A 13300-nucleotide genomic window follows, 5' to 3' on the forward strand; every position below is an offset into this window, starting at 1 on the left:
CGGGATGGGGTGGCGGTAAAGGTCAGGGAGGTTGAGATGGATTCAGATGTTAATTTACACCTGAAAAGACTGAATGCAGTCACCCACAAGGGTGAGGAGGGGAGTGACTGGAGTTTCTCCTGAATACTGGCCCCGTGTGCTTCCTTGGGAAAGATGAAAGTGGAAGTGGACGGAGACAGTGCGTCTGAAAGTTACGGGAGCAGGAGAAAGAAAGGGGTCAGGGACAGCCTGGATGAGTTCATGGAAATCTCTTTCACCACCAGTTGTAAATCTAGTTCAAGTTTTCCTTTTCAGTGTAGTTTTAAGGTGTGAAGGAGAGGTGGTACTTTCCTTTTTACTATTTGGAGATTGTGTATCAAATCCAAAAATATTGATGGGGTAGGAAGGATGAAGAATTAGCCTCATTTTTCTGCCACTGGGATCGGGTTCCTTGTTTTGCATAGTCTCTGTTTAACAATCGCTTCCTACCTTGCTTAGTGGAATCGTAAAGTACCTCCTGAGTAACTAAGAAAGAAAAACCTTCTACATTCCAACACTGCCTTTAACCTCAAATGTAGTCAAGGGTTCATTCAGACCCCAGGACCACACTGAGGCATTAATTAGGCTGATGAAATCCATCGAAATGTATGAATTCAGCATAATCAAGTTTCTACCGCAGACTATCGTGAAGGAATACGTGAGCAGCTGGGAGAATAGAAAGTACTGTTAGAGTTAACTCATGCATGTAATTGAGTATATTTAACATAACCATTTTAATGATCAGTGATTAAAAGTGCATCTTACTTAAATGGTATATCCTCCGCAGTTTGTTCATTATCAAATCAATATTCTCAAAAGGAAAAAGTAGGGATACACATTTCTAAACAAGATCTTTCTAGAATTTGGGAGGAAAAGCAGGAAAGTGAACTGGAAAGAAAAAAAGTGCCTTTGGCATGCAAACAGGTACACTGGCTCAATATAAATTAATCACCGTTTTGGCACCCTCTGTGCTCAGTTCAAAGTATTTGGAATACTGTATGTAACATGTGATTTTTTTCCATCCCTCAAAAACAATGTATTTTATTAAAGATGGTTTTTTCCCCTGTCTGACAAGATTATTTTTTAAGAGAGAAGAGAGGTTTGCTCATATCCTGGTGATTTTAAGAGCTTCTCTCAGGCACCTGGGCAGTTTCCCTTCCAATTCTTCTTCCAACCTGTTAGGGTGGCTTCTCTTAATGGAACTCACCTCTGACAGTAGCTCTGGGATGGAGAGAGAGCATCACCAGGAGAAAGGGGTGCCTAGACAGGGCAGACTAGGGTCACAAACAGTAGAAGCCCTCCAAGGGATGTTAGCTGTTCACATGAGCTAGGGCCCGGGACCAAAAGCCCACGCCTGGACTCTGTTCTGCTCGATTCACTCAGACCTGGCCAGATAAATGAAGTCATTGTGGAGCCATTCACAAGCCAGCCCAACTCTTTTTGTTGTAGTTTCTCAGCTGTTGCACTCAAAACACACAAATCACCGATTACTCGGGAAAGAATAGAGAGAAGTGGATCTAGAGCTACAGCTAGCAGTGTGTACATCCCAGATGTGCACATCTGTACAGGGAGGCTGTAAGAGAAGGGGTGTAGTTGGCCCAGTTCCCAAAAGTTTGCCTCTCGGGGCTCTTTTAATCTCCCTTCACCCTTGCCCCCACTCCTACAGAGAGACCAATCTCCCCGCCTGCTCCACACAGGGTTTGGAAAGGGGCACATCTTGAATGTCTGGGAGTCGTACTTTTACAAAGCTAAGAGGTCGAAAGGACGGGAGGCACATAAACCTAATGTTGAGGCTTCCTACCTGCCTGCTGCAAACAAAACAAAAATATTATTAAGGAGAGATTCATTTGAAGCCTGCCTTTCTCCCAGAATCATGTCTGCCTCGGCTCACAGGGACAGCTCTGGGGAATCAGTGCTGTCAGGAGCTCTCCTGCACCCAATGTATAGTCTATAAATATAGTGGAAGATTCATGTCAGGGGTAGTCAGTGCAAGAGAATCTGGAGTCTTGAAAGCATCTTTTTCTTCTGGCTATGGTGGCACTTAAATGATAATGCGGGCCATGGAGCTAGGAGATTTATATCTTTTGGAAAGTAGGGCGAGCCAGATGGTAATAGCGTCATTAACACACAAACTTGGGATGTGCAAGTGAAGCTTGAAATTGGGAAAGAGATGGGGAGAACAAAGGGGGCTGCTGTTGAAAGGCTACCCCTCTTCTGCCGGCCAAAGCTAAGAGCCTCTTGGTACTGGGGTCTGCTCCTGCCCAGAGCAGGATAATAAACGACAGTTCCCCGCCCCCCTCCGCCCCTCCCCTGTTGTGACTTAGAAAGCACTGAGAAAACTTTTGCAATAGGCAAATGTGCCACTTATTTATGTGTAACCCTTTGTCGTCTGAAGTGGCAGAAATGGGCCTTTAATTCAACTGCACTCCCACCCCCACCCCCTACCCTAGTGTGATAAGCTCTTGCCATTGTTGACATTTATTTTATGAAATCAAAGTGCCGCTTGTTGCACGTTTCAGACAAAAGTTCATTTTCCTCCCCTTATGTAAACACTCTAAGTAAATATTCAAGGTTGAACAGCACCACCTTTTTTTGTCATTTTGGTGATGGGGGTTGGTGAGAAGGTGTTGGGGGGGGGGGACGTTCAACTCCAGAGTTTTACTTTAGAAAGCCTCAATGTTTAAGTTAAACTCCCACTTGACCGAACAGATATAATTCAGAGAGTACAGAGAAGGCATTAGAACAAGATTAACAAAGGCATTGATAATAATAAGGCGTGCTGATAACAAACACCCACGTAAACATCTATAAACAGGCAGGGCAGTTGGGAACGAAAGAAAACGAAATTAATAACTTTGCTCTCCTTTTTATTAATGCATTGTGTAGCTATATGGCTTCTGGGAGGACAGCAAAAGTAACGGTCATTAAGTATTGAATGGCTTGAATGATGCCCGTTAGCGACAAAAAGTTGACTAGGTCTAAACTGAAATCGAACGTTTTTCTTCTTCTTTTTTTTTTCCCCCCCTTAAAAAAGAAAAAATACTGGAGCTCTTTAAAAGCCCGGAGGACTTACCCTCAAGGCATTATTCGGAGAAAAACTAAGCCCGGCCGTTCGTCACAGGCAATTGTAAAGGGTTTCAAAGGGCCGATCAAACGATCGGCAGAGTAATCTACATTCAAGTCCGGATGGCGGTGTAACGGCACACACCTGCGGGGTGTTTGCTGTCCGTGCCCCTCGCCGAGCTACAAATCATCATTAAAGGGAGCTGCCCAAGCTTCTTCCCAGCTTCTAGACAAGAGTTGCTCGGGACAGCTCACTTTGATATACCTACAGCTCGCAATTGACAAGCAAGCTATTCTGGAGCTCAAACCGGAGCCCACACCCTCGTGCGCAGGGCGAGGTTAGGAGGGTGGTGTGGTGGGGGGAAGAGGGAGGTGAGTAATTGTAAGTCTGTTTCTCCAGCTTCCCCCGAACAGAATCACCACCACAAAATGTACATGAAACCAGGCTAGAAGCCGCCGAAACCCGCCTCTGGTTGTCTATTGAGGACTCTTCCAAAACTTCCCTGCCTGCCACAACTTTCCACCGACTCAGACCACCGACACCGCCTCACACGCTCAGCTTGTCGCCCTGCGTGCACACACTCGGGCCGGCACCCTGCCTCGGGTGCAGGATGGGTTGCATTTTTCTAGAACAGGATCGTTGGAAACTTTCACTTTTGGTTCATTCGTTTGGGGTTACACCCCTCTCCCCCCACCTCCTTGGCTAAGACGACCCTGCCCCTCACTGTCCTCACCTGGAGAGAGAGAGAGAGAAAGAAAAAAGGTGGTGTTGGGTAAACAGAAAGAACCGCGGAGGTCGGACAACTGGGGGCGGGGAAGGGGTAGGCAGGGCTGTTTCTGCCTGCTGCCGGCCTGGGTGTCCGCGATCCCTGAGCCATCCTTGTGTGCCCCCCTTTGGGGGCGGGGGAGAAAGAACCCACTGCCGGGGATGCCAAGATCAACACTCGGAGCGAATGTATCAATAGACCAATTTTCTGCTCCCACCGCGAGCTTTTTCATTTCCACCCAGAGCGGAGGCGTCTGCGCTGCGCAGGACGGGAAAAGGAGGGCGCTCTGTGCCGGAGGCGCACAGATGGAAATCCCTCATTAGGAAGGGGTGTGGTCACCGCGCAGCCCCCTCCTCCACCCGGCCTTTCTCTCCGGCTGCCGCCGTCGCAGCTCGCTAAATATGAGATTACAAACAAACAAATAAAACCCGGGCTGACTACAGGGCCGCAGATCAAACACGCTCCAGATCATTCGTTTCACTCGGTGCAGCAGCCAGCCCTGCGGCGCGGGCCCGGACGCCAGCCGGCGGCTGTACCGTCCCCTCCACGCCGGCCCCGGCTTCCGCGGCTCTGAAAGCCGGGGCTCCCGGCGGCCTTTCGAAGGCACAGCACGTGGCTCTGACGCTCCGTCTGGTGTACGTTTGAAAACGGCAGACCCATCCTTCCACCGAGATGGGAACCCTCTGAGGGCGTCTGTGGGTCTCAAAGGTCCCATCCTAGAGGCTGCCTGGAGGGGAGGGCGGTGGTGTTCTCTTTGGGGGAAAAACACACACACACACAAAACAAAACCCAATAAACTAGAAAGTACTGTCCCAGAGTGCCTAGGGGACTCTTCCTGGGTTGAGATCTTATCCCTCTTGGGCAGCTGGTCTCTGGTGGAGGGCTAGGGGGCTGGGCAATCTAGAAGGCAGAATTCTGTGTTGAAATAAAATGTTTGGGTTGGGGGGAGGGGCGGGGTCTCAGAAAGCAAGCCAACGCAAGATCTCTCACATCCCCCTTTCCTGCCGCCCAGGCCCCAGGCCCTGCCGGCCTGACCGTGGAGGGCAGGGGGGCGGAAAATTGTACTTCTACGGTTTTTCTTCCCGCGCAGCCCGCTTCCCCAGCTCTGCTGCCAGCCCGGCGCCCCCTCCCCCCCTTCCAGCTGCGGGCCCCTGGGAGGGAAGCCGCCCAGTGCCCTGGTCTCCCGCTGCCTGCAGGCCACCGAGCCTCAAAGCGCGCATTGTCCGGCGGGGGCGGGGAGGCCGGCCGGCCCTGGGAGAAGAATAACACTGCGCCCCACTCCTGCTCGGGAGTTTCCCAGGGCGCTCCTTTGGTAAAATACACTTTCACCGGGGGTGGAGGTGGGGACGGGGGCAAGTTTGGAAAATCCACCGCCTTCTCACAACTCCTCTACTCTTTTCCCCTTGTCCCTTTTCAGGTTCCCCAAAAGGGAGAGAGTGGACCCGGAAAGAAGTTGGCAGGGGACCGAACATGTGAACATGACTCTAGAACCGTCGGGGCGATGGTTTGAAAACACGGCTGGGAAGAGAGGGGGGGGGGGGGACGTGCTCACCCCACCGGAAGGCACCGGCCCCGTCGGCGCGCGCGGGGTGAGGGGAGAGGGGCCCGGAGGGCGCGTGTGCAGGCGAAGCATTTCGCCCCTCCTGTTTTTTTTAGAACCGGGGGGGGGGGGGGGGCAGCGGATGGTGCTGTGCCTTCGAAAGGCCGCCTCCCTCTTCTTGACCCGAATTCCAAATGGCGGGGATGCATTTGCAAAGGACTCCGAATCTTAGGGTTCCAGGGACAGCGGTCCCCCAGCGACAGCCAGAGCCTCCATAAGAAACCGTTAGGATGGAAGGCTTTGGGGGACAAACGTCATTCGCTCAGTGGTGACCTATCCTCTCCAAGCGTGGTCGTCTGCATTTGAGGGGTCTCTAGGTTTCCTCTGCTCTTCCGGGCATTTGCAAAATAATGGCTCGGGTCCTTTGCAAAACTGCTTGAAACAAGTATATGCCAAGGCACTGCGTGGGTGACCCCGTTTTAAAAGTCAAATCAAAACAAAAGAACACTTTTTGAGAGCCCCAGGCCGAGGCGCTCCATGCCCAGTAACCACCGGGACCCGAGGGGCGCGTTAGCAGTTGTGGCTCTGGGAGCTGCGCTAATTTGGTGCGCGGACTCCAAGCCTTCATGCTAAACCGGCAATAGAAAGGGCTGACGAGCAAGCCCTATAAACGCTCTAATTGCTACTGGGAGATTGAGGTGGTTGCTAGGATCTGAGGACCACCACCACCACCACCACCACAAAAAACCTCCAATCGAGTGTTTGGGCTGCGTGTGGGAGGGTGGGGGTAGGTTTCTACGGCGAGCAGTGCCCACATCTGCTGCAACTTCCCTATCGAAGCTGTTCATTTACGGGAGCCAACTTATGAAATCTCCACAATTAGATCTTCATTGTTCTTCCTCCACAACACTGTCTAGAAAGAAAAGGTCTTCCCGGTCGGGGCCAATCCAACGAAGCGTTTGACGTTATTAAATAATAAAGCGATTGTGATTTACATTGTTGTGCGGGAAAAAAGGCCAATTATCCACTGTGATGTTGCCATAAAGATCATATTAACTCAAATTAGTAATCAAACAATATGCGAGCGTTTTCAAAAAAGTACAGCCGAACTGGGTGACAGCTACCGCGACGTCTTCACTTTCACCAGCGAACCCACCCGCGCCGGCAGCCCGAGCGAGGGAGGCAGGCGCCGCAGCCCCGAAAGGAGGACGGGAGCAGCAACGTGGTGATTAACGGTCTCCAGTGTTAATTATTCTCAATTAATCGCCAACAATGCCAACCTTCGCCGGGTCCCTGGAAATCCCCTGGTTTGGGATGCTCTGAGAATTCCGCCTCTCGGGGAGGGGTTTCCCAGAAACCCGGCGCTCCCTGCGAGGGCACCTGGGAGCCGCAGGGCCGGGGAGGAGGTGTGGACCGAGGTGGCGTGCGGCGCGCGCGCGGGAGGGTCCCCGCCTGTTCCCGAGCCTGGCGCGCACCCCGAGGCGGGTGGCTGGGGCGGGAAAGGCATCCTTACACCCCTAGTGAGTCCCAGCTCTTCTCGACCCCAATCCCTCTCTCTCGCCCTCTGTTATTAGGTTTATAACTCTTTGCCCACTTAAATTTGTGCAGCCAACCAAGGAAATCTAAATAGGTTTGAGTCGCCCCTTGGGTACAGAATGGAGGCTTTAATAAGAGAGATTAATTGTGGGTGTGTACCTGCCGGAAGACGAGGCAGCTATCAAGTAGCAGCGGGTCGAGGGGAGGGAGGCGCCTCTCGCCCTAGGCCCAGGCTTTAGTAGGCGCCGCAGGCATACTCCAGGCAGGCCACCCGGCAATTCGCAGTCGCAAGCAGAGGGCTCCACGGATATGCTAAGATCCATCTCTTCCTGTGTGTGTTTGAGGTTTTAAACACCGTGGCCCTCCTTCGGCCTGCACACCAAATCCCCGCGCCCTGCCAGACCCCGCGCTCGCGGCCTCCACCCGCGGCCTCCACCCCGGGGTGCAGGAGGCATCTGTGGCCGCTGCTCTGGGAGGTCTCCCCATTCCCACCCCACCCCCCACTCGCAGGCCCATGTTTAGGCGAATGATCAACAACGATTTCGCTCCGAAGGCTAGAAAGTTGATATTTTGTTGCCGCGATGAAAAATGTGTAGTTACTTTTTTTTTTTTTTTTTTGAAATAAGTAAACAGGGAGCAATTTTCCTTGGCACGAGCTCCAGCAAGTACCGGCTCAGAGGGAAACCAACCAGTGGCAGCCGGGCCGTGGCGAGCTCGCCGCGGGGGCAGCGCCGGGAGCCGTCTTTGCCCGCGGCCTTTTCCTCGCTCCTCCCCATTTCTACTGAAGGTTCAGGTCTCAGACTGAGAAGCGGCAAAGGGGGTGGGGTGGCGGGTGAGGGTGGGACCTGGGGGGCGGGGGAGGGGGAAGAATTGACTAGAATAGTTTCCCTGGTACCGTTCCCTCCTATGAATAATTCCATTTAAAACGGAGGCAACCAGGCCGGAGTTTAAACAAATGTAAAATGAAATCTTCGGAAGGTCCGGCCCTGGCCGCGGTGGGGCAGCCAAAGTGTGGTCGCATTTTTGTCCAGTTTCTAAAACAGTTCCTGCCTTTCCTAACCCCCTTCTCTGCCTCCCACCCCTCTCCCCGGTAAGACCGATTCAAAAGGGGACAGAACCCACTCCACAAGATTAATGTCTGTTCATTTACAGGATTAAGCCTCTCACGCAGCATAATAAAATACTAGGCGTCCTTTTAAGTGTAAGTAAATTCATGAATTTGTTCCTTCTCTCCTTTCCTGTTGGGACTCTCCCGGGACATGAGAAAATGCTGCCTTGGAACCCAAGTGAGTCTTAGAGGAACTTTTACCTCCAAGTTTTCAGATCATCTGGGGTCTGTATGGGGAGAGAGTGGAGGGACCAGATTCACTTTAAATATGTATAGTTATACATTGTGATTGGGAGCTCATGATCAAAAATCTAGTTGTTCCTCCCAGGGCTCAGCAGATTTCAATGTTGGTCGTAGGAGCCACAAAATGTTCATTAAAGGAACCTAACCAAGGCTACTGTATGGCCACTTTGTGAACTCAGAACTATGGATGGGGGGGGGGGGTATGAAAGTGTGAGTTGATGTCACGCTGGCTGTCAGTGTGTGGTCTATTGTGGAGAATGGTGCTTTTTGACTGAACAGAGGGAGCCCCCCTCCCCCCTTCCCCAGCTCTACTGCACCTGCACTGGATGAGGGAGTCCCTGCCATTCAGCCCATCGCAGATTGTTCAAACAGAAGACATCTCTGACAGCACTCAATTCATTACATTTCTTCCTGCTTTTCAAACCAACACACACACACACACACACACAAATGAGTATTGCCAGACAGTGACAGCCAAAAAAAAAAAAAAATCTTAAAATACTTTATATGCAGCTAATTTGGAAGCTCACATGACTAACCATGAAATATTTTGTATCCTTAACTTGTGAGGGTTCTTGGGGGAAAAAAAAAGATTACCTGATGTTTTCCTATTGAAAACATACCTCCATAGTTTACTCAGGGATAGTAAGTTTGTAGAGAGACACTGCAGCAGGGCTCAGAGAGAAGTAGAGAGAAGTTTCAATGTTAATGATAGCAGAGACAGGCAAAAGAGGAAAGCCCCTGATTCATCTATCAGAGGGCCGGTTTGAAATGCACTCATAATTTATGCTGGTGAAACAGCTTGCTAATAGAGGTGGGGTACCCTAGAGCCAGGACCCTCCCACCCCTACCCCCCCCCCCCCCAATGAGCAAAGCAAGAAATGGTGGTAAGGGAGGCATGGAGGCTGAAGTGTGAGCTAAACATTTAAACACATTTCCCAACAACGAAGTCTTCCTCCATATGTTCAGGTTTGTTTTGCCATCTTAGCTTCCAAGATGTGTTTTGCACCATTTCACAGAGCTGGTGAGAGTGTGTAGAAAGCTGAGAGTGCGAGTGTAGTTTAACAGAAGTTGGGGTAAACAAACTCTCACAAGGGACACTTGGTTCTAAGATTTTTTTCCTTGGAGGTGGGAGGAAGGGGGAAAGGGAAGGGAAGAAGGCTTTGAGCAGAACACAGCTTTGCCACTTAGCATTTCAGACTTACTAAACTGTAAAGCTATGCAATAACCCAGATCTGAGCTGTGAAGTGTGATAGTCAAATCGACCTGGGTGTGAGTTGATGCTACACTGACTGCGTGTGAAATATTGGCTAATTCTCAGAAACCACTAGTCTATTAGATCCTGGGCCACGATCAGAATGGAAGGCCTCGTTCCCAAGACCCCTCCCCCTGGAAGGGTATGCAGTGAGTTAAATTTCTGTAAAGAAAACTTGGGGAGCGCACCTGTTACACATACCGAGGCGCTTTCCACCACCAAATAATTCCATCCCTTTTACAGAGTCCATGGACCAATGGTCTTTCTTCTTATCTAAAGTTTAAATCGTGGTTCCAGGGAGTTGAGAGAACTCCCTGGGACCCAATCCTAAAAAAAGATTATGAAAAGCGATACAAATTATTAGGAGTGTGTGTGTGTGTGGGGGGGGGGGGGAGTAGAGAAAATGGAAAGGGCTAGAGCCAGAAGCAACTGTCCTAACCATGACTCCATATCAGAAACAGAAAACTCTTGGAAGTCCAATTCTTAATCCACCGCTGAAACTTCTGCAGGGCCAAATACAATCAAGCTACGGTGTACTTCCTAAAGGCTTTCGGTGGGTATTTTTTCAGCGTCTCAAAACAAAACAAACAAAAACAACTCGTTCAGACTCGACAACAAACGCTAGCTAGCACATCAAGTAACTTTAAACATATCCATGGAAGAAGGGCCCGCCTGGGAGCGCAGGCGCCATGGCGATGGGTGTTTGTGCGCGAATGTGCGCGCACTGAAGATGTGGGTTTGGTTATGCTCTGGGGGGCGAGCGCCTCCGCAGCCTCGCAGGCTGAGGCTGGAGAGGGGGGGATGGAGACCGGCTCTACCCGCCTCGCCCTGCAAGTGTTCGGATTGCCCTTTCTGGAACACTCAAACGAATTACTTTATCCCCGAGGCCCTGTAGACCCTGACGTCACGAGGTGGGGGTGGGGGCGCAGCCCCGCTTCTGGCCTGGCCGCCAGCGATAAGAGCCCGCGGGAAGAATTCACCGCTCCTTTTAATACAGTAATTATTTTTCTGCTTTCGGTGGGTGGGGGCTGCTCCTGCCTGGAATGCCGGCATTCCTCCCTCCAGGAAGATGCCCAGGGGGTGGCAAGTTTGCAGGATAACTTCCTCGGCAAACCCTGCTACACTGACTGCGTAGCCAATATTTCACACGCAGCCAGTGCCAGGAAGGGCACTGGGAAAGGAAGAGTGGTCTGAAGGAGGTTCATGTCACTACCTAAGACCAGAAAGTAGAGGAAGGACTCAGATTTCTGTATTGATCTCTGGCGTCTCCAGGGAGAATCTCTTCCCTTCCCTATCACCTAACTGCACTAGGCAGTAAGAAACCTAAGACCTACCCATTAAACCTTGTATGTTGTCAGGGGCTTTGCACTCATCTTCTGCATTATAGGTATTATCCCTGTTTTACGAACGAGAAAGTGAAGCGCCTGCCTTCTCTCACCCCTGCCTGCCCTGATCCTACATCCAGAGGGGTCCAGTCCCGGGGAGCCCAGCCACCCCAATCCCAGGCCTCTGGTGCCTAGGAGCTGGATTGCTACTGCTGAGCCTCGGCCCCAAAGAGGGACAAACAACCCCTTAAAAGTAAAGGCCTGGGGGGCGAGGCAAGAGGATCCAGGACTGAAGTTGGACAACACCTGCTTTGGGGAGTCTGGGTCCTAGAACTGCCTTCAGAGTCACAAGGTCAACGCAGAGGAGGCTGGGGCTGGGGTGCTGGAAGTAGAGGCCTCTGGAGGGCTGAGGGCCCATAATAGCTCGGGTGACTTTCCAGACTCGCTGGACGCGGGACCGCCAGAGCTAAGAGAGGAAATGCGGCCCTTCGGGGAAGGTCCGGGAGGAGAGAGCTGGAGCCCTTCGCAAAACATTCCCAGGGAGCCGCATGGGGCCTTGGTCAGGGCCGCGGTGACGTCAGCGCCCTGGCCCCGCACTTGCCCGTCTCAGCGCCTCAGCTTCCATCTGCAGGAGCTTTTGCTCCGGGCGCTGGGCGCGGTGCACTCCTCGGGGCAGGCGGGTGGGAGGCAGCGCGCTCACTGCGCCCAGCCCCCAAGCCCAGGGAGGGAGGCAAATGCTAGTTGGGAGAACCGAAATCTTTACTGATACTGCACATTTCCTTCTGTGCATGCAGGCAGACGAGAGTAATGACACGAATGACTCCTTGGAGCTTTTAAATCAACTGACACTTCTTTGCAAAGTACAGCAAGCATCTCAAGTCCAAAAGTCCCAAAGCAGCAAAACATCTTTGCATCCTGAAAGGAAAGGGCCTCCTATTTGCTTTCGAAGAGAAAGGGAGTACAGTGTTCAAGGAATCAATAAAAATAAAAAATAAGTCACACCAAAAACATTACACCAAAGATAAAATCCATCTAGACCTGCATACAGAAAGAGAGCTGTGCCGTGGGAAACCTTGGCCCTGTCTTAACAGCCCACCCTTCCAAACAGAAGTCTCCTCGTCCAAATAAGAAAGTCAAGTCCATTATTTCCTAAAGGCCACAGGAAGCACAACAAAAACTGAAAACAAGGATTGTAAAACTGGACAGCATCGTGAGAAGGGGGAGAGGTTATAAGTCTCCCTGGGTGATATCAGAGGTCATGTTTCCAGGAAAGTTTTTAATAGAAAATAACTATGAAAGACGCCAAACCAATTCTCTGGCTTGGGCAATTTCTCAATCTTTGGAAAGTTCCTTCCTTAGCTGCTTACTCTAGAACTCCGAGGCTGTGTCCCTTTAAACTTTAGTCACATTTCCCACAGTAAAGGTCATAGGTTTCTCCCCCTTCTCCTGTTTTTGAGGGATCCACCTCATAGATGAGGTCCCAAAGGAAATCCACCAAGACATCTTCCAACTTTAGTCAAAAAGAAAAAAAAAAAGAAAAAGAAATAAACTCCATCCCAAACCTCACTAGTGCCATCCTGAAAAGCAGCTTTTGTTTTGAAAGCAAGAAAAGTCAGCATAACACACAGTGAGATGCAAAATATTTTAAGGCAATAATGGGGGGTGGGAGGAGTACTGGAGAAGGTTAACTCAAGTCTTTGCTAAAGTTCATGGCAAAGGAAATGGTTTCCACAAAGCCAGATATGGGGACCTGTTTTGAAAAGTTCTCCAAGAGCAAGAAATAAAGGGGGGGGGGCAGGGATATAAAAAGCTCTTTTAATTACAACAAACAAATAAATAAGCAGTGCCAACTAGCAGGTGACAAACCACAGTCAAACTTCCATCTCAGAGCAGTTAGCTATAGACTGTTAGCAGTTGGAAAGTAAACCTTGTGTGCACAAAGGCGCTGTTTAATTTTCTTCCTGTAATGGTTCTGAATGAAGACCCCATCACTATGCAGTTAAGCAGTAGTTCTTGTCCCCCGGAGGCACTGATCAGTTCTTTTTAATGTGAGAAAACTGGCAGCTTAAATCCCGTCAATGGAGCTCCCACAACAAAAGTTCTGAAAAGCTGAATGAATTGGGTTTGTAACTACTGCATCCCATCACACCCCCCCCCCCCTGCAGCTTATCTCTTATTCATTCACCTTATATTATTGTTAAGGAATCTTACTCTCAGAATCATTCCCCTACCATTTAACCTAGGGCCCTGGAGGACACGCAGGAATAGAACAGTCGCCTCCACACACACACCCCCCCCCCCGCCCCCAAACTCCCCCAATACACCTGGAAGTGTTCAGACCAATAGGTGGGAAGGAAGGGAGGAGGGCCTATCTTGTACCTCAATTTACTCTGAGGCTACATAGAGACTCAGAGTACTCAGCCTCCATTTAAAAACCCAAATTGT

This window comes from Myotis lucifugus, unplaced genomic scaffold (assembly GCF_000147115.1).
Source record: "Myotis lucifugus unplaced genomic scaffold, Myoluc2.0 scaffold_14, whole genome shotgun sequence".
Taxonomy (NCBI): domain Eukaryota; kingdom Metazoa; phylum Chordata; class Mammalia; order Chiroptera; family Vespertilionidae; genus Myotis; species Myotis lucifugus.